The sequence below is a fragment of the Oryctolagus cuniculus genome, chromosome 1 (assembly GCF_964237555.1).
Source record: "Oryctolagus cuniculus chromosome 1, mOryCun1.1, whole genome shotgun sequence".
NCBI lineage: Eukaryota > Metazoa > Chordata > Mammalia > Lagomorpha > Leporidae > Oryctolagus > Oryctolagus cuniculus.
The window spans coordinates 133,522,741-133,542,760 of record NC_091432.1 but is presented as its reverse complement, the minus strand read 5'-3'; the positions used below and the strand labels follow the sequence as shown (position 1 = coordinate 133,542,760).

General features: G+C 40.4%; 1 pseudogene; it reads left to right on the top strand.

The window, feature by feature from the left end:
* The first annotated feature begins 429 nt into the window (after nt 1–429).
* Nucleotides 430–2,866, top strand: LOC100354994 (small ubiquitin-related modifier 3 pseudogene; annotated as a pseudogene).
* Nucleotides 2,867–20,020: the final 17,154 nt, after the last annotated feature.

Below are 20,020 nucleotides of genomic sequence, written 5' to 3'. Positions count from 1 at the left end.
ATATAGTACAGCACAGAAAATCTCATGAAAATGAAATCTTAAGGAGGAATCAAAATGAAATGAGGAATTTAGTAGAACACGAAATTGAGATATTGAAGAGAAATCAAAATGAAATAAAGAATTCAATAGAACAAATAAAAACACATTTGAGAGCCTTAAAAACAGAATAAGTGAAGCAGAAGAGAGAATATTGGACTTAGAAGACAAAGCACAGGAAAGTATACAGTCAAATCAAAGAAAAGAAGAGGAAATCAGAAATTTAATCTACAGGATACTATTAAAAAAACCCAACATTTGATTTCTAGGAGTTCCTGAAGGCATGGAAAGAGAAAGGATTAGAAGACCTTTTTCGTGAGATACCAGCAAAAAACTTCCCGGGTTTGGAGAAGGACAGAGATATCCAAGTACAGGAAGCACATAGAGCCCCCAATAAACATGACCAAAAGAGATCCTCAACACGACACATCGTAATCCAACTCACCACAGTGAAACATAAAGAAAAGATTCTAAAATGTGCACGAGAGATTCTAAAATGTGCAACTCTAGCAGTTAAATACTGATAACTGATTAAGCATTCTTAGCTGTAAAATCATTGAGAAAACCAAATGTTCTCTTGTTATATGCAGACTTCCCAATGCCCTTAGATCAAGAAATCTCCAATGAGTCTGTTTTATAGTTGGAAGGTGCTAGCTCAGCCTTCATTCTAATGCCTCAGACATTTGTGAGGTAGGACTCCATGCTAACAAATATTGTCCCAAAGTCTTTCAATCTTGGCAAGACCGCCACTCAGATTCAACTCAGGCATCACCACACCACATCTTTTGTGTGGCTTTGGGTATCCCCACATGAAATGCCCCCCTCCCCCATGAAGAATCAATCTGTTGTGGAAAAGTTAGAATCCTGCTCAGATGGCCAGATCCACAACTCATATCACGGCAGACATGATACAAAGAAGAGTTGAGCAGTAATATTCACTCTATCTTCTGAATCTTTGGCAGGATCACAATCACAATGCACTCAAGCTTCTCATACTGTTGTGTCAAACAGTCTAGGGCTGGGAGAGCGGCGGCCCGTAGAGCCACTGCCCCAATCGCGCTGCTGCTGCTACTGCCGTGACCACGTGCGGCCATGTCGGAGGAGAAGTCCAAGGAGGGCGTGAAGACCGAGAATGACCACATTAACCTGAAGGTGGCCAGGCAGGACGGCTCCATGGTGCAGTTCAAGATCAAGAGGCACACCCCACTGAGCAAGCTGATGAAGGCCCACTGCGAGCGGCAGGGCTTGTCAATGAGGCAGATTAGATTCAGGTTCGATGGGCAACCAATTAACGAAGCGGACACACCTGCGCAGCTGGACGACGAGGACACCATCGACGTGTTCCAGCAGCAGACGGGCGGCGTGACCAGCCGCTTGCCGGGGCGTGGCCTGTTTTCCATCCTTGTGTTTGCTGTTGAATAGTGAACCTGAGACTGTGCAGTCACAAAGGAGTCTGCAGAAACTCAAGGACATGCAGCGAAGTGACTTCCTCTCTGGCTCAAACTCTCTCTGCAAGGACGAATCCACGACTGAAATGGGGCCAATCAGAATTGTTATCTTTGTTTAGGTAAAATGAGTTTTGGGGGTTTTTCATTTTTATTTGTCCCCTCCTCTGCTTCCCAAACCTGTGGCCCGAGTGTGGGTTCCCGAGGATGGGCCTTGGCTCCCCATGCCAGGCTCGCCTGATTCTGTCTGTAACTCGCGGCTGGGGGGGTGGAAGACAAGGCCTCACTTACACTTGTAGGCATGGGTTGTTGAAATGCTCGATACTGGACATTGAAGCCTGGTCAAGTTTGGTAATGTGGAAGGGAAAATCTGGAACGCTTCTTAAAAAGTAAAAACAAACAAGTCCTTTAGTAAAATGGCCCAAGCGGTCTCTGCCCTGCTGAGTGTGGCCCCTTGGGTCCAAGGCCCAGCAGCCCCAGCTAACTCAGCATCTAGTGGTTCGTACATGGGCAGAGCCTGGCACACCAAAAATTGGCTTTTTCCCTTTTATTAACATAGAGGAAAGTCATTACCACCTTTCTGCTTTGGTAATAGTATTGTGGTCTCAGATTTCTTCTAGTATTTGCTCTGATGAACAATTATGGTCTCTATATGAAAAAGTAAGGTTAAGTATCAATGACTTTCTGGTTTGTTATTGTGTAGAGAGCCACTTCCGAGGGTGGTGACCTCTGTAACCCGTGGGAGAGGACCTCTATGGATCTGTGCTATGCTGCTTTTCAAACACAAACTGACTTTACGCATTAGTAGGGGGTTTCAGTTCTGTGAATGTATTTTTGGATGTGTACCAATTAAAATGTTCATAGTTCTGCCTGTTGTCCTCCTAGAAGGACCACTGCTGCCGGTGGCCTTCTCTGCCTTTTTTATAGTCAGCTGAAGGAGTCCGCATCTCTGGCTTGCTTGAAATCTTGCTGAAGATGTTCTCATTTCCTGTTTCACTGTTCGGGTTCAGTGGGGGTGTTTGTTGGCTCTGTTGTGTTTACTCACCAATTTGTACATAACTGTTGTCCTTTCCTACTGTACACAGTAAATATAGTTTGGTAAAAAAAAATAGCCTAGAGCTTCAGCATTGGATTATGTGATATCATACTCTGTAGGACTATCCTATATATTCCCTCTTGCATGTAACTGAATTTCTTAGCCACAAAGCCTCTAGTAGTTTCCACTATTCTGGAGTTCCCATGCTCTTTTACTCTGTGTCTGGACTGGTTGTTCTCTAAGCTACATATTTTTGATATGAAGATTGTATTGTACAGGAATTGCACCTTTTATCCTTATAATAAGAACCAATGAGAGATAAAAAATTTCCAAATGAAATATGAAGTACAGAATGGCAAGTTCCTACAAAAAAGAGCATATTTTCCTGTTATTTTTAATATGTTTAGTTCTACATGTCATCCAATGATCATTAAATATCTTGATTAAAGAAATCTGATGCTAATGGCTGACTGCTGCAACAAAAAATTGCATACATTAAATTTCTTAACACAACACACAGTATTACACTAAAGTGTTTTTCTCATTTCAAGTTCATTAAAACTTTAGCAGTACAAATGATCCAGGTGAAGATTATCAAAATATCAACTCAATGAAGTCCACATTAAAAAACAAAAAAGGACAAAGATAAAACAACCCAAAACAATGAAAACTTAAAGTCTAAGACAGAAATGAAGTAACTATACAGGAGTCACTCATCTACTTTTGCCTTCATCTGTTCCAGGGCTTGAGTCATAATCAATTTAATTTTTATCATGATAATTTTCTTGACCCTTTGATTTTTGGTATTCTTTTTCAACTGAAGATCTGGTCTTCTCATCCTCCTCATTTTTCAGTGAGGAAGACTTTAGGTCATTGTCCTGACAGCTTTGGTTGATTTTTTTTTTAACTTTTATTTAATGAATATAAATTTCCAAGGTACAGAATATGGATTACAATGGCTTCCCCCCCATAATGTCCCTCCCACCCGCAACCCTCCCCTTTCACACTCCCTCTCCCCTTCCATTCACATCAAGATTCATTTTCTATTCTCTTTATATACAGGAGATCAGTTTAGCAAACATTAAGTAAAGATTTCAACAGTTTGCTCCCACACAGAAAAATAAAGTGAAAAATATTGTTTGAGTACTAGTTATAGCATTAAATCTCAATGTACAGCACACTAAGGACAAAGATCCTACATGAGGAGTAAGTGCACAGTGACTCCTGTTGTTGACTTAACAAATTGACACTCTTGTGTATGGCCTCAGTAATCACCCTAGGCACTTGTCATGAGCTGCCAAGGCTATGGAAGCCCGCTGAGTTCACTGACTCTGATCATATTTAGACAAGGCCATGGTCAAAGTGGAAGTTCTCTCCTCCCTTCAGAGAAAGGTACCTCCTTCTTTGATGACCCATTCTTTCCACTGGGATCTCACTCATGCAGATCTTTCATTTAGGTTTTTTTTTCCCCCAGAGTGTCTTGGCTTTCCATACCTGAAATACTCTCATGGACATTTCAGCTGGATCCGCATGCCTTAAGGGCTGATTCTGAGGCCAGAGTGCTGTTTAGGACATCTGCCATTCTATGGGTCTGCTGTGTATCTCACTTCCCATGTTGGATCATTCTCTCCCTTTTTGATTCTCTCAGCTAGTATTTGCAGACACTATTCTTGTTTCTGTGATCCCTTTGGTTCTTAGTCCTATCATTACGATCAATTGTGAACAGAAATTGATCCCTGGGACTAGTGAGATGGCATTGGTACATGCCACCTCGATGGGATTGAATTGGAATCCCCTGGTATGTTTCTAACTCTACCGTTTGAGGTAAGTCAGCTTGAGCATGTCCCGAATTGCACATCCTTCCCTCTCTTATTCCCACTCTTATATTTAACAGCGATCACTTTTCAGTTAAGTTTCAGCACTTAAGAAAAATTGTGTATTGATTACAGTATTCAACCAAAAGTATTAAGTAGAACAAACAAACAAAAAATACCAAAAGGGATAACATATTACGGTGCTCATCAACAGTCAGGGCGAGGGATGATCAAGTCATCGTTTCTCATAGTGTTCATTTCACTTTAACAGGTTTCCTTTTTGGTGCTCAGTTGTCACCTATCAAGAACAAGTGGTATTTGTCCCTTTGGGATTGGCTTATTTCACTCAACATAATGTTTTCCAAATTCCTAACTGGGATTACTTTTCAGTTAAAATTTAAACACCTAAGAACAATTGTGTGTTAATTACAGAGTTCAACCAATGGTGCTAGAACAAAAAAAAAAATACTAAAATGGACAAAGTATTACATTGTACATCAACCATCAGGACAAGAGCTGATCAAGTCACTGTTTCTCATAGTGTCCATATCACTTCAACAAGTTTCCCCTTCCGTGCTCAGTTAGTAGTTGCCGATCAGGGGGAACATATGATATTTGTTCCTTTGGGACTGGCTTAATTCACTCAGCATGATGTTTTCCAAATTCCTCCATCCTGTTGCAAATGACTGGGTTTCGTTGTGTTTGACTGCTGTATAGTATTCAATCGAGTGCATGTCCCATAATTTCTTTATCCAGTCTACTGTTGATGGGCATTTGGGTTGGTTCCAGGTCTTAGCTATTGTGAATTGAGCTGCAATAAACATTAATGTGCAGACAGCTTGTTTGTTTGCCAATTTAATTTCCTTTGGGTAAATTCCAAGGAGTGGGATGGCTGGGTTGAATGGTAGGGTTATATTCAGGTTTCTGAGGCATCCCCAGACTGACTTCCATAGTGGCTTAACCAGTTTGCATTCCCACCAACAGTGGGTTAGTGTCCCTTTTCCCCCACATCCTTGCCAGCATCTATTGTTGGTAGATTTCTGAATGTGAGCCATTCTAACTGGGGTGAGGTGAAACCTCATTGTGGTTTTGATTTGCATTTCCCTGATTGCTAGTGATCTTGAACATTTTTTCTTGTGTCTGTTGGCCATTTGGATTTCCTCTTTGAAAAAAGTCTATTGAGGTCCTTGGCCCATCTCTTAAGTGGGTTGTTTGTTTTGATCTTGTGGAGTTTCTTTATCTCTTTGTAGATTCTGGTTATCAACCCTTTATCAGTTGCATACTTTGCACATATATTTTCCCATTCTGTCGGTTGTCTCTTCACTTTCCTGACTGTTTCTTTTGCAGTACAGAAACTTCTCAATTTGATGCAATCCCAAATGTTATTTTTGGCTTTGACTGCCTGTGCTTCTGGGGTGTTTTCCAAGAAGTCATTGCCGGTACCTATATCTTGCAGGGTTTTTCCAATGCTCTCTAATAATTTGATGGTGTCAGGTCGTAGATTTAAGTCTTTAATCCATGTTGAGTGAATATTTGTGTAAGGTGAAAGGTAGGGGTCTTGCTTCATGATTCTGCACATGGAAATCCAGTTTTCCCAACACCATTTATTGAATAGACTGTCCTTACTCCAGGGACTGGTTTTGGATCCTTGATCAAATATGAGTTGGCTGTAGCTGTTTGGATTGATTTCTGGTGTTTCAATTCTGTTCCATTGGTCTATCCATCTGTTTCTGTACCAGTACCATGCTGTTTTGATTACAACTGCCCTGTAGTATGTCCTGAAATCTGGTATTGTGATGCCTCCAGCTTTGTTTTTGTTGTACAAGATTGCTTTAGCTATTCGAGGTCTCCTGTGTCTCCATATGAATTTCAGCATCATTTTTTCCAGATCTGAGAAGAAGGTCTTTGGTATCTTGATTGGTATTGCACTGAATCTATAAATTGCTTTTGGGAGAATGGACATTTTGATGATGTTGATTCTTCCATTCCATGAGCATGGAAGATTTTTCCATTTCTTGGTATCCTCTTCTATTTCTTTCTTTAAGGTTTTGTAATTTTCATTGTAGAGATCTTGAACGTCCTTGGTTAAGTTTATTCCAAGGTATTTGATTGTTTTTGTAGCTATTGTGAATGGAATTGATCTTAGAAGTCATTCATCAGCCATGGCATTGTCTGTGTATACAAAGGCTGTTGATTTTTGTGCATTGATTTTATACCCTGCTACTTTGCCAAACTCTTCTATGAGTTCCAATTGTCTCTTAGTAGAGTTCTTTGGGTCCCCTAAATAAAGAATCATATCATCTGCAAAGAGGGATAGTTTGAGTTCTTCCTTCCCAATTTGTATCCCTTTAATTTCTTTTTCTTTCCTAATAGCTCTGGCTAGAACGTCCAGAACTATATTGAATAGCAGTGGTGAGAGTGGACATCCCTGTCTGGTGCCAGATCTCAGTGGAAATGCTTCCAACTTTTCCCCATTCAATAGGATGTTGGCTGTGGGTTTTTCATAGATTGCTTTGATTGTATTGAGGAATGTTCCTTCCAAACCCAGTTTGCTTAGAGTTTTCATCATGAATGGGTGTTGTATTTTATCAAATGCTTTCTCGTCATCTATTGAGATAATCATATGGTTTTTCTTCTGCAGTCTGTTAATGTGGTGTATCACATTGATTGTATTGTGCACATTAAACCATCCCTGCATACCAGGTTTAAATCCCACTTGGTCTGGGTGCTTTGTTTCATTTTGAGACTAGACTTTGATCTCTATCAGCTTTTTCTCCCTATTATTCATACTATTATGATCACAATTTTTAGAGTTCATTCTTTTCTCACTTTCAGAATTTTCTTTTCAGTCTAACACATTACAGTTTTCCACACCACCCCCTGCATTCTTCCCTAGGTTTGGAAGCTGGAGAGCCAAATTTGAAGAACATATATGATAGATTTTACCTCTGTCTACTGCCCTAACCCACACTCTAGCCCACCTAAGATATAAAAAAATCCCAGCCCCAGGGTCTGGGCCCCCTGCCATGTGTTTGGACTGTGTGCATGGTGGTAGTTGATTGATTTCTGAGAGTTTATTATCTTTGAATAAATTTGGGCTGACTGAATTCATACCATATTCATATCTGTTTTTGTCCTCTTTTCCTTATATTTGGTGGCAGAATTTACCTCTCAAATTAACCAAATATTATCTGCCACTCTTCATATCTCATGGCATTTTTCAGTCCCTATCATTCCTCCTCTTCAGGAAAAGTAGAATCAGTGAATGGACTTTTAAAACAGGCTCTAATTCTCCACACAGGTCCACTTAAACTGGGTAAACTCCTGTCTTTAGCCCTGCTAAGAATTAGATCTCTTCCCTGGAAACAGTTCATAGTTTGCTTATTTGAAATTCCCTATGGAAAGCCTCTTTTTTCACCTAAATTCCCTTCCCTTCAAAATTCTGAAGCTATCTCTCGCATTTCTCAAGAGAGAAAATTCAAATGTCCAAATGACATTTGAAAAAATGCTCCAGATCACTATCCATCAGGGAAATGCAAATCAAAACCACAATGAGGTTTCGCCTCACCTCAGTTAGAATAGTTCACATATAGAAATCACCATGAGTAGGAACTCAGTATGAGCAACAAGTAAGAAAGAAGTTTCTGTAAATTTCCCAATTAATAAGTACTGAAGGAATTAATAAACTCATGAAGGAAAAGGTATAAAAGTGTAGAGACGGATGAATTAGAATTTGGGGAATCTAACCTAGGAAAAAGCCTTAGTAACATCAGAAAAGCATTGGATTTTTTTTTAAGGGTGAACGTTTTAAAAAAGATCCATTTATTTTATTTAAAAAGCAGAGTTATTGAAAGAGAGAGATCATCCACCCACCAGTTCACTCCCCAAGTGGCCACATCACCAGGGGCTGAGCCAGGAGCCAGGAGCTTCTTCCGGGTCTCCCATGTGAGTGCAGAGGCCCAAGCACTTGGGGAATCTTCTGCTGCTTTCCCAGGTGCATTAGCAGGGAGCTTGATCTGAAGTGGAGCAGCTGGGACTCAGACCAGTGCCCACACTGGGTGCCAGTGCAGCAGGCAGCAGTTTAATGCACTGCAGCACTGGCCCCTCAATAAATGTTGCTTTGCTCATTGTGCCTATTCACCTGGAAATTATTCTTTGGTGTGAAGTAAGAATCAAGATCGCCTTTATCACCTCATAACAATTTTACCCCCATGTTCCCCAATTTCCTTTAACTTCTCATAACCTAGAGAAAGGATGGCAAGCTATAGCCCATAGGCCAGTTATATATCCTTGTAAATAAAATATTATTGGATTAGTGCTTGTTATATCTTAATGTTAGCCGTCGCAAAGCACAGCGGACACCAGAGTAAGGGGAAGGGTTTATTGGGGAACACCCTACAGACCAGAGTGAGGGGGCGGCGAAGGAAAGAGAAAAGAGAATATAAGAGTGAAACAGAGAGGAGAGGAGCTAGCAAGGAGAGTAGATAGAGCAGAGAGCAGAAGGGAAGAACCAAGAGCCAACAAACCAGAGGAGGAGGCTGGAGAGTGGAACCAAGAGAGAGCACGTGTGCAGGAACAGGCCCTTTTAAAACTTTGCCTGAGGGCGGGCAGGGAAGCAGGAGCAGCCAATCCCATTAGGATGGGGGTGGAGCCTGGCTCAGGTAGCTGGGCCATGCAGCCAACTGTGCCAGTTTCCTAACATTCCCCCCTTTTGTTTTTTATAAAGCAAGGTTTGTATGGGATTACATTAGTCCTAAAAGTCCAAGAGGGGTAGAGGGATGATGATCTGTCTTTAGAGCTACTTCCTGCTGACATGGGGCAATGATGTACTCTTCGCTGGCATGGGGCGATGTCTCTAGCCACTGTCTCCTGGGTGGGGAGCCAAGTACATCCCTGTAGCAGCATTTGGTTGACTGCCTGGTTGCTGAAGGCCTTCCTTTGTTCCATTATCACCTGCTGTAAACACTTAGACACTGTAGTATAGAAGACAGGGTGAGAATAGTAACCAATGATCCTAAGAGTAGCATTAACCAGGTAATAGGAGGATTTTATAGAGAGGAAATGGAGGGGGTCTCTGGACCCTTGTGGGGACAGTTTGATGGATATAGCTTAAAGCTGATTCCAGCCAAGACTGGGAGAAAGGTCACTCAGCTTTTACAGGTAGCAGGGTTTGTCTGTAGAGAAATTCTGAACAATCATACATTAAGTGGGGAAGAGGACCATCAGTACACACAGGTTTGGAGTAGAACCATTGGTGATAGAGGTTATGATTACAAAGGAATGAGGCTCAAGTGGGCTAGATACAGAGGACAGAGTTGTTGTTAGAGAACCTAAGAAAGGTGCTATCTGAGCTACAATTAAGTTTTCTGATTGAGAGGCCAAAAGAAACTGACAGAAGGGACTTGAAAATAATCAGGTGGGCTTTAAAGCCTTGTAAATTATGAGGCCCAGACTTATCTATCTCTTCATAGGGTACTTCCTACGAGAGGTGTGAACCTCCTTGGGGAAGGCACCCTGTTGACTTCCATTACCAAACTGGCCTGGGAGGAGAGCTGGCTAAGGTAAAGGCAAGTGGCAACTCCAACAGGAAATATACAGCTCTGCCTGCAATGTTACTGACCCTACTTGGCCATTTCCTCAGTTGTAGTGGTCACTTTGGAAGCTGGGCTGAGTGAAGGTCTTTTCAGCTTAGAGCCAATAAGATCTGTGGCTCTGACCTGGGCATCCTTCGACTCCAGGGCAGGTCCATTTTCAGTGATCCAACTCTTGGCAGAGCTGCCAGGGCTCTTCACAAGCTGACCTTTGGCTGAAGCCCAGGCTTACCACATTGAAAGCCGCTGCAGTAGACTGGCCTGTTGGGTCTCCTTGAGGGCAGATCACTGTACAGAGCAGTGATTAACAGGCCTGCCACCCATTGCTTCTGATGCCTAGCTTTCTTTTCCTCCTGGTTTTTGTTAAAGCAGACCAGAGGATGCAAGTCAAGGGGGTGCTCAAGTCCCATCTCTAATCTTCAGTGGCCTAAACTAGAAGTCTGTAGTCACAGGCATGTTCTGTAGTAGTTTATGTTGAGGCAGACAATGCCCATGAGGAAAACTACATTCTCACTTTAAAACTTTTTTTCCCTTTGTTTTGAAAGGGAGGTCCTTTTTGTTTACTGTTTACCTCGCTGATGGTGTAGTAAATCTAAGTTCTTATTTTGGCTATGCTATTACAGAAAAATGTTAGCCATCTCTTTTATAAGATTTAAAATCAAATTTTGCATCTTGGAGATTCCTTTATAATAGAGTTAGTTTCCTACCTCGAAGAGAACAGAGAAATGGAAGAACAAGTTAGGCTTAGAATAGAGAAGTGGGGGAGCCAGTCCCAGATCACTTACTGACAATAGCAATATCACATGAAAACTTAGAAAGCAGTTTTAACCATTAGATAACAACTTAAGAAAACATTTACCACAAGGCCCAATGCCTTCCATAAATATTAATACAGATATTTGGAAACATCTCTTAAATATCTAACATGATATAGCTTGTTTAACCAGCAAATTTCAGCACAAGCATATAAAATGTTTTTAGTTTCTTTCTATTAACAAGTTTAAAACATATGATACAGAGATTCAGGTCACATGAATTGAAATATATCTTTGAATAATTTTAGCTATTTAAATTGAGCAATTTTTATCTATAAGCCAATTAAAATCCTTAATAAATTTTCCCATGTAGACATACAATATATATACACATGTAGCATAACATAATAGACCAATATAGCAGTTTTAATAGTTTTTTTTAATCTAACTTCTGTTTGTAAATTACCAATTGATTTGAATTACCTTTTGTTTTTAGTAACCTCAGTTGGTACCTTTAATACATTGTTGGCTTCATCTGTTTACAGAGCCATCCCAAAGTACTGAATACAATAGATGTGGCTGGAAAAATTCCATCAGAACCTATAGGACAGCTAAGGACAGAACCAACAATGCTTTAGTTTATGAGCAGCAAATCTGATATGCAAAACTGTGGGTGACGAAAGACTTTAAGTTGCCACATTTAAAATTATAAATGCATTAACCAACAAGAGGCATTTGCTTACTTCACAGTATTTTTGAAAGCATCTGTAGGATTTTACAAAGCATTTAACCTTTTTAGGCCTCTGGGGCTTTTTTACTAAGATAACTATTGTGTCTAGTAACACAAGATGATTAGACTTTTTAATTCTCAGACATTTGTATTAATAGCATTTTATATTATAGAAACTTAAAATTTAGTACCACTTCACATCTTGACAGTACTTCTAATATAGTCCAAATAGCCTGATTAGTTGGTGTCTCTACAAGATGAGACATAAGTTCTTTGATTTTTTCAGTTGGGTCCAAACTGGAAAAACAAAGTCCAAAATTTACTGGAAATTTCAGAGTCCAAGTTCTTTGAAACTTTGATTTTTGATTTTTTGAATGCCTGTCAAGAATGTCAAAGAAGGCTCAAAATCCAAAATATCTGGTTGAAGATTCTTTAACATCATGACATAATTTGATCATTGTTACAAGGTAATTATTTAAATGTTTTAAAAGAAGCACATATTTAAATAACCCATAGCTCTTAATAAAAATTCAGCTGTTTTTAAACAATTAGAATCTAACAGACATCAAGAGAATGTAACAGATTACTTTAACACATTGCTTTAACAGAGAATCAGATTTAAATTCTATATCCAAGAGAAATAGATTAGTATGCTTGTGATGTTTTCCTTGATTTACATTTTGAGATAAACTGTTAAAAATATACAAATTAAGATTAAGGTAACACATCAAATTTTAGCCTGAGTTACTTTAAACAGTGTTGAACTATTTTCATAGACAGTTTATAAACTAACCCAAATAGTATTTTATAGAATATAACATGTTGAGTATACAAAAGTTTTACCCAATTTAAATTAGCAGTTACACCTAAATGACTTAGGATGCTGATATATTTTTATCTGAATTGAAATTAAAATTGCATTCATCTAAAACAGTACTAATTACCCATTGCTGTTCCATTGAGTACTGATTACCTGGAAACCTGTTAAAATAAATTGCAAAATAAGTTCAGCATTTTATAAAGCAATAGTTTCAAAAGTAGTGGTATTTCTAAATTTAAAGAAAAATTAGTTACAGTGAGCCAGATCCATGCAGGAAACCCGATTTTCCTATCTGCATGATAAAACAAAGAGCCAGCAGAAGAGTGGGATACCTAATTTGTTTCTCAATAAGCAGGGAGCCCAAAAGGATGGGACTGCCATTCCCTTGCTATTCTTATGGTAAGACTGGGACAAGAGAGGGACAAAAGACCAGTTGGAGACAATGGAGACGGCCATTCCCAAACTGTTTAGACAGAGATAGTAGACTTTGGCTTTGAGGAATAGATAAACAAGGGGCTTGAGAGAAGATGGAAGAGATTGCAGTGGTGTGGGAGCAGAGGTTGACCCCACCCCCTGGAATTCGGCAGGAGGGGGAAGGTGAGAACACAGCCAGGGCCAGAGCCAATGGTGGATTCTGCTGCGTGGGAGATAATGGCACCAAAACTTCAGCTGCTGAGGCCTCAGGAGGAGGCTGAGCAGGTGCCTGTAGATTGGAGCAATAAGGAAGTTCATCTGCAGGATAACAGGATCGGGCAGAAGAAAGGATTTTTTTGCTCAGGCCTCCGCCCCCTAGTGCGAATCTTGGAGACCAGAAGTACACAGGGGAGGTTTAGTTTGAAGATAGAAAAAGGCTTGAACATATGGAATCCCCTTCCATTTTCCCGAAAGCTCACGGAAGTGATAAAGATATTATCAGGGTCAAACTACTCCGACTTCCGATCCCTCAGGGTCAAATGCACCACCATAGAGGGCTGGGGCCAATTTGAGAGGGCCCATATTACTTAAAAGGCAACCAAGAGGAGAATCAGATGGAACGCGGGAGGAGGAATTTCCCATGGCGACTCAGTAGGTCAGATTGGTGGACAGCAAGCGCCCTTGAAGTCCTGGCCGTCTGACTAGGAGAGGAATGGGAGCAGAAGGCGGGGTCGTCACCCAAGCGCCCACTGGAGCCCAGGGCCTAGCCTGTAGAGAGGCGAACAGAGATGGAGTCGTAACTCACACCCACTGTTGCGTGGACACAGTGTCCGTAGAGGCTAAAGGCTTTAAGTAGAAGTAGGAGTGGTGGCTGGAGTTCAGTGCTATGACCTTTACGAGAGTAGTCAGGCGAGTATCCGACAGTAGACCACCACTCAAATAGCAGTCGCCGTGAGGAATTTTCATCCCGCATCTTACCTCAAAATTTGGAAGATGTGTGGATGTGCCAATGTGTGGATGGAGGTCACGGAGCGTTCGGTGGCTTGGAAAGAGTTCCGGAGATGTGCTTCGCGACAGGCAAAAATCCAGGATCCCAGAGCACTGGGGGACGCTGCATTACCAATATGAGGCTATCCGAGTCACGGCACCAATGTTTTATCTTAATGTTAGCCGTCGCAAAGCACACCGGAGTAAGGGGAAGGGTTTATTGGGGAACACCCTACAGACCGGAGTGAAGGGGCGGCGAAGGAAAAGAGAAAGAGAATATAAGAGTGAAACAGAGAAGAGGAGCTAGCAAGGAGAGAAGATACAGCAGAGAGCAGAAGGGAAGAACCAAGAGCCAAGAGACCAGAGGAGGAGGCTGGAGAGAGGAACCGAGAGAGAGCAGGAGAGAAGGGACAAGAGAGAATTACACTTCTGGTCAACATATCAACTCTGTCACAAAACAAACACTAACAGTTGTATATCTTGTCTATGGGTATGAAGGAAGAAGGAAGGATATGGTATCATTTTAGACTTGTTGAACATTTGGAGAGCACACAGAAGCATTCAATAAGGACTCAAATGTATTCTCTAAAGGCTGTGAAAAATGCCCATGCTGGAGGGAAATAGGAGTTTCAGATCCATCAGTGATGCTATGATGGGAATGACCAGAGAAGAATTTCCAGGAAAGCACCATGCATGGTCAGTTCAAATATGACAGAGAAAAAAATTTAAAAAAGAGAGCAGGTGGCGCAGCAGCTCACTGGGCTAATCCTCTGCCTGTGGCACTGGTACTCTGGGTTCTAGTCTGGTTGGGGTGCCGGTTCTGTCCTGGTTGCTCCTCTTCCAGGCCAGCTCTCTGCTGTGGCCCAGGAAGGCAGTGGAGGATGGCCCAAGTGCTTGGGCCCTGCACCCCATGGGAGACCAGGAGAAGCACCTCGCTCCCACCTTCAGATGGGCTCAGCACACTGGCAGTGGCAGCCATTTGGGGTGTGAACCAGCGGAAGGAAGACCTATAAAAAAAAAAAGAGGGCAGGCATTTAGTTTAGTGTTTATGATGCCAGTAAGATACACTACATCTACCTCAGCATAGCTAGGTTGGATTTCCAGTGCCAGCTTCAGATTCCAGCTCCAAATGAATTGATAGAGAAGCAGTAGTGATGCCAACAAGAGAGACCTAGACTCCATTCCTCACCCCTGGCTTCCATCCCACTCCACCTCTGCTTGGTACGGCTATTTAGGGAGTGAATAAGTGCATGGGAGCTCTCTGTCTCACTCCAGGTCTTTGTCTATCAAGCTCATAAATACTTTTTAAGTAAGATAAGATTCAAGTAAGACAAACAATAGAAAATAACTTTTGACTTTCTCTATTATTCTGATAAAGATTTGAAGAACTGGAATATCATTACACCAAATTAAAGTGAAAACAATGGAATTATTTGCCCAAAAACAGAACTTGGGACAGTCTGCAATAGAATCTGCATTTGTGACTGAGAGAAATGCATAAAGATTTATTTAAGAACTTGCAGTAGGCACCATCATTGTGGTGCAGTCAGGTAAGCCTCTGCCTGCAATGCTGGCATCCCATGTAAACAGACTATTTTAGTCCTGGAAGCTCCACTTCACATCCAGCTCCTTGCTAATGTGCCTGAAAGAGCAATGAAAGATGGCCTGTGTTTTGGGGTCACTTCCATCAAAGTGGGAGACCTGGATGGAGTTCCAGGCTCCTGATTTGACCTGTCCTAGTCATAGCCATTGCAGACATTTGGAGAATGAACCAGTAGATGGAAGGTAACTCTCTCTCCCCATCGCTTTTAATCTCTGTAGTTCTGCCTTTCAAAAAATAAATCTTTAAAAATAAAAAGATCCTGATGTAGATTCTTTTTTCCACATTTTCCTGATCCTATCCATAAATCAAGTTCAGCTCCTCAAAACTCTTAAGTACTGCATTAATTCAACAATTCAAAAATAAAGTTAACTGATTTGTGTTTTAGCATTAGTTAATTCTTTCACTTGGAGAATGTTTATTTCCTGGGTGGCAATAAAACACTGCCCACTACAACATTTATATGACAATAAGGAATTTTTTACACATTATGACCCACAAAATTTAGCATATTGTGCTCTAAGTTTCAACTCAAAGCATGTAGGAAATACATATTTTTCTATGGCAGCAGGAAGACCAGAAACCAAATTGCCTGATCTTAGTTGACTGTTTCATAATCACACCAAATTCATCATTAATCTTGCTTGTGTATATTTCCTGAAAATAAACTTTATGTTTATTGCTCTATTTTAATTTATGAACCATTCAAAATCTAAAATGACAACTAAAAACAAGTCAAGGAATAATTCAGAAAACAATTTACAGGTGATGTATTAATTTTCTCTGCTCATGGAAATATGTGGAAGTGCCCAGAATCATAGCTGGAAGGAGTTAACATAAAACTTACCTGGTATCATTTGACATTGAACTGTGGAAAAATGTAGAATGAATAAAGAATAATTGTCGCTCCCCCTCTTCATGGAGGAACAACACTAGACCCTGCCTAGGTTTCCTATCTGAGTCACGGCACCATTATGTCGCTCCCCGTCTTCGTGGAGGAACGACACAGGACCCTGCACTGTTCTTTTGTCTGCTCGGTCCTCCCCGGGTTTGCTGCTGGTCCTTCCCGGGTTGGCTACCGTCCCTTCCACCTCCGTGGAAGGGCGGTTCCCCCTGCCACTTTCCCCACTTCTGCGGGGGAGTGGCACACCGCTGGCGGGCTCTCTCGGGGGCTGCACAGGTGTTCCTTCAGATAGATGTTCCCCTTAGATGTTCCTGGTGCATGTTGTCTCTCTCCTCCTTTATAGTCCTCTTCCACCAATCCCAACTCTGCTACCCACAAGCCGAGTACGCTGCTCTCCTCCAATCAGGAGCAGGTCCTGCTGTTTATTGGTTGAACTGGAGGCAGCTGAGTAGAAGCTGTTTCCTCCTCTCCCAGCGCCATATTGTGGGAGAGCAGATGCATAGAATAAGTCTTAATTCCAGTAATTTAGTCTAGTCCGAGTTGCTCCCAGTTGCTCCCCACAAATAATAACTACATTAACTGAGAAAACATAGGTTTCATTGTGGAGGAATAAATCTTTAAACATGAAAATATATAGGAATATATATATGAATATGTATATATATGAAAATGTACACACCTCTATTAAGTGGTAGCAATTAAACAGAAGTTATTATTGGTTTAATGAAAGAATTGTCTACAGATTTTGTAAAATAATAATGTAATAATAAAATTTAAAAGTGATCATTCAAATAAATGAGATTATCAAAGAGATAAAAGTTGTGTTGTCACTAAATTTTACATTAAAAAAATTTGGAGTTTACATTTTTAAATGTTTTTTAAAGATTTAGTTACTTACTTGAAAGAGATACACAGAGAGAGACAGAGAGGCAGAAAGAGAGAGAGAGGTCCTCCATCTGCTGGTTCACTCTGCAATTGGCTGCAAGGGCTGGAGCTGCACTGATTCAAAGCCAGGAGCTTCTTCCAGGTCCCCCATGTGAGTGAAGGGTCCCAAGGACTTGGGCCACCCTCTAGTGCTTTCCCAGGCCACAGCAGAGAGTTGGATTGGAAATGGAGCAGCCGAATCTCCAACTGGCTCCCATATGGGATGCCAGCACTGTAGGCAGTGGCCTTACCCAATACGTCACAGCACAGGCCACTCTATTAATGTTAAAGTACTATTTGGATTCCATATTTTTGTGTACATTAGAACACTTCTTATTTTCATAGATCAGAAATTCTATAGAAAACATGTAAATTACAGTTTCACATTTTTTGGCCAAAATTGAATTGGAATAAACATACATAATATTTGATGTAGTACACTTTTCCAGAAATGTTTTCAAATAACATGATTCCCTGTATTCATCCCTTCACATGACCCTGGTTTTCACCATTTCGTTTGCTTTATACCATATCACCAAATGCAATAGAAACAGATAGTTTGTAAAGTATCTGCCTTCTCAGGTTTTCTTTATTTGATACTGTTACCTTGTAGAAAACTGTGTGGCCTGCTTGTTGAAAGGATAGGATCTAACCAAGATTTGCCACAAACCACCAGACATCTAAGTGAAGCTATATCTAAGGAAGCAGCCTCAATCAGTTCTTCAGATGACGAAACCCTCATTTCTGATCCCAGGCTGATCACAGGAACTGCCCAGTTGAGCTCATCCCAAAACACCGAATCAGATTTAGAAATCAAATGGCTTTTAGTTAAGCCATTCTGTTTTCTGATTTTTTTCCTACATCAAATGCTGGTACATACTGGTGAATAAGTGAAAAAGTTGAAAAATACAAATAATACAACTTCACAATCTCATGTAGAAGTTTCCAGAAACATAGGGCTGACACTGTCACATAGCAAGTAAAGTTGCCACCTGCAAGCAACCCCATTTAGACATTTGTTTGTATTCTGGGTGCTCTGCTTTTGATCCAGCTCTCTGTGAATGGCATGAGAAAAGCAGTGGAAGATGGCCCAAATATTTGCATAAATGCTACCAATGTGAGAGACCTAGATGCACCTCCTATATCCTGGCCTCAGTCTGTCCTAGGCTTGCCCATTGCAGCCTTCTGGAGAGTGAATCAGCAGATGAAATACTTCTGTCTCACCTTCCTATATATAACACATTCAAATTTAAAAAAAGAAAAGAAAAAAGCTCCTACAAGCATGATATGTGCCTAGCAATTGGATCTTAGCAAAGCTGCTTACACTAAAAAAAAAAAAAAAAAAAAAAAAAAAAAAAAAAAAAAAAAAAAACCAAAAACCTTGGGAATCACACAAATAAATTCTCTGGAGATAATCAGGTCATGTTTCACATTTCTAGTTATGTGTGGTCATATTATTTTTTGTTTATATTTTAAGAAACTTAAAACATGAAGTCTGATTTAGTGTAAATTTACTATTCAGAAAATAGCTAAAAATCTCACAATAATTTTCTATAGCTGCATTTTTCAAGATTTTCAAGAAGTGACTGACAGCAAGTGGGAAAATGTTTACAATATGCTTTTTGAAGTCACAGGATTCATAAAGATCAAAAGGAAAAACATGGCCAGGGCAGTCTTCTAAAGCAATACTTATTTGAAACTTGTGACATTTTCTGAAATTCATCTATAAAATAAATGTATTATTTAATTAAGTGTGGCAAAATAGAAAACTCTAGCCAAAAGTTACGGTGCCAAGAATCTGCAAATCACGTGACACTACTCAAACCACTTATCTCCTGAAATACAATTTGTTTCATCTTTTTTACCTGAAGAAACCCTGGTAAATATTCCTTGAACTAACAGAAAGAACTATTAGGATACAAGGAGCAGCAGCATAGCCCAGATTGACAGATTAGGTCTCACAGACTTCCATTTCCAAAAATCACAATAGTGGAATGAAGTAATGGGCATGTGGTAGGAAGCAATATAAATAGTGACTCTCAAGACATGAGAGGTTTTGCACCTCCCCAGACCACACCCTCAAGACCACTTAAAAAAGTAACATTTGTAGGCCCTAGCATTTCTAGTCCATTCCCAACTTTCTTTTGAATGCTAGTCCAGAACTTCCAATATTACCTAGTTTTGATAACAAGGATGAAGTAAGGTAATATCAACTAAAGCTTGTTCACTCTGCTCAGTATGATCAATAACTGGACTAAGCAAAACTAGGGTCTTCATATTTCAGTGACTCTTCGTCTCTGTTCTGAAGCCTTAAGGCATTGTTTCAGAGAGCGTTAAGCGGTATTCTGTCAGAAATGATTCCTACTCATGGAACTCACTTCTTCAAATATCATAAAAACTACTCAATTCCAAAGGAAATGGAACTGTGACCCAGTGCCAAAACTTCCATGTTCCTGGAAACTAGGTTTTGTATAAACTTCTGTATCCTCAAATGAGTAGTGCTGGACAGGCTGCACAGTGCAGGAAACCAGAAATTTAATTCAAAGAGGATATACAATGAAACCCCACAAATGCAATATTGTGTAAGCCTGCACACATCTCACAATGATTTTTCAGGGAATATGAGGATATTTCACTATTATTGCTAATATACTCATCTTACAGATTGGTAGGGACAGAAGTGCAACCCACATGCACCCTGTACACTTTTCAGCTTAAATGGCTCAAACACCCAGCTTCACCGCATGGTCATTTAGACTGACTACAGACTGATGTAGGCATCAGACTGTCTACAGAAATTTTAGAACCACATTCTGTATGCCTGGAGACAAACGGGAGATTGAACAACATGCTCCAGAATGAACAATGAGTCAAAAAAGAAATTGAAAGAGAAATCAAAAAATTCCTAGAAACAAATGAAATGACAGTACATCATATCGCAATGTATGAGATACAGCAAAATGG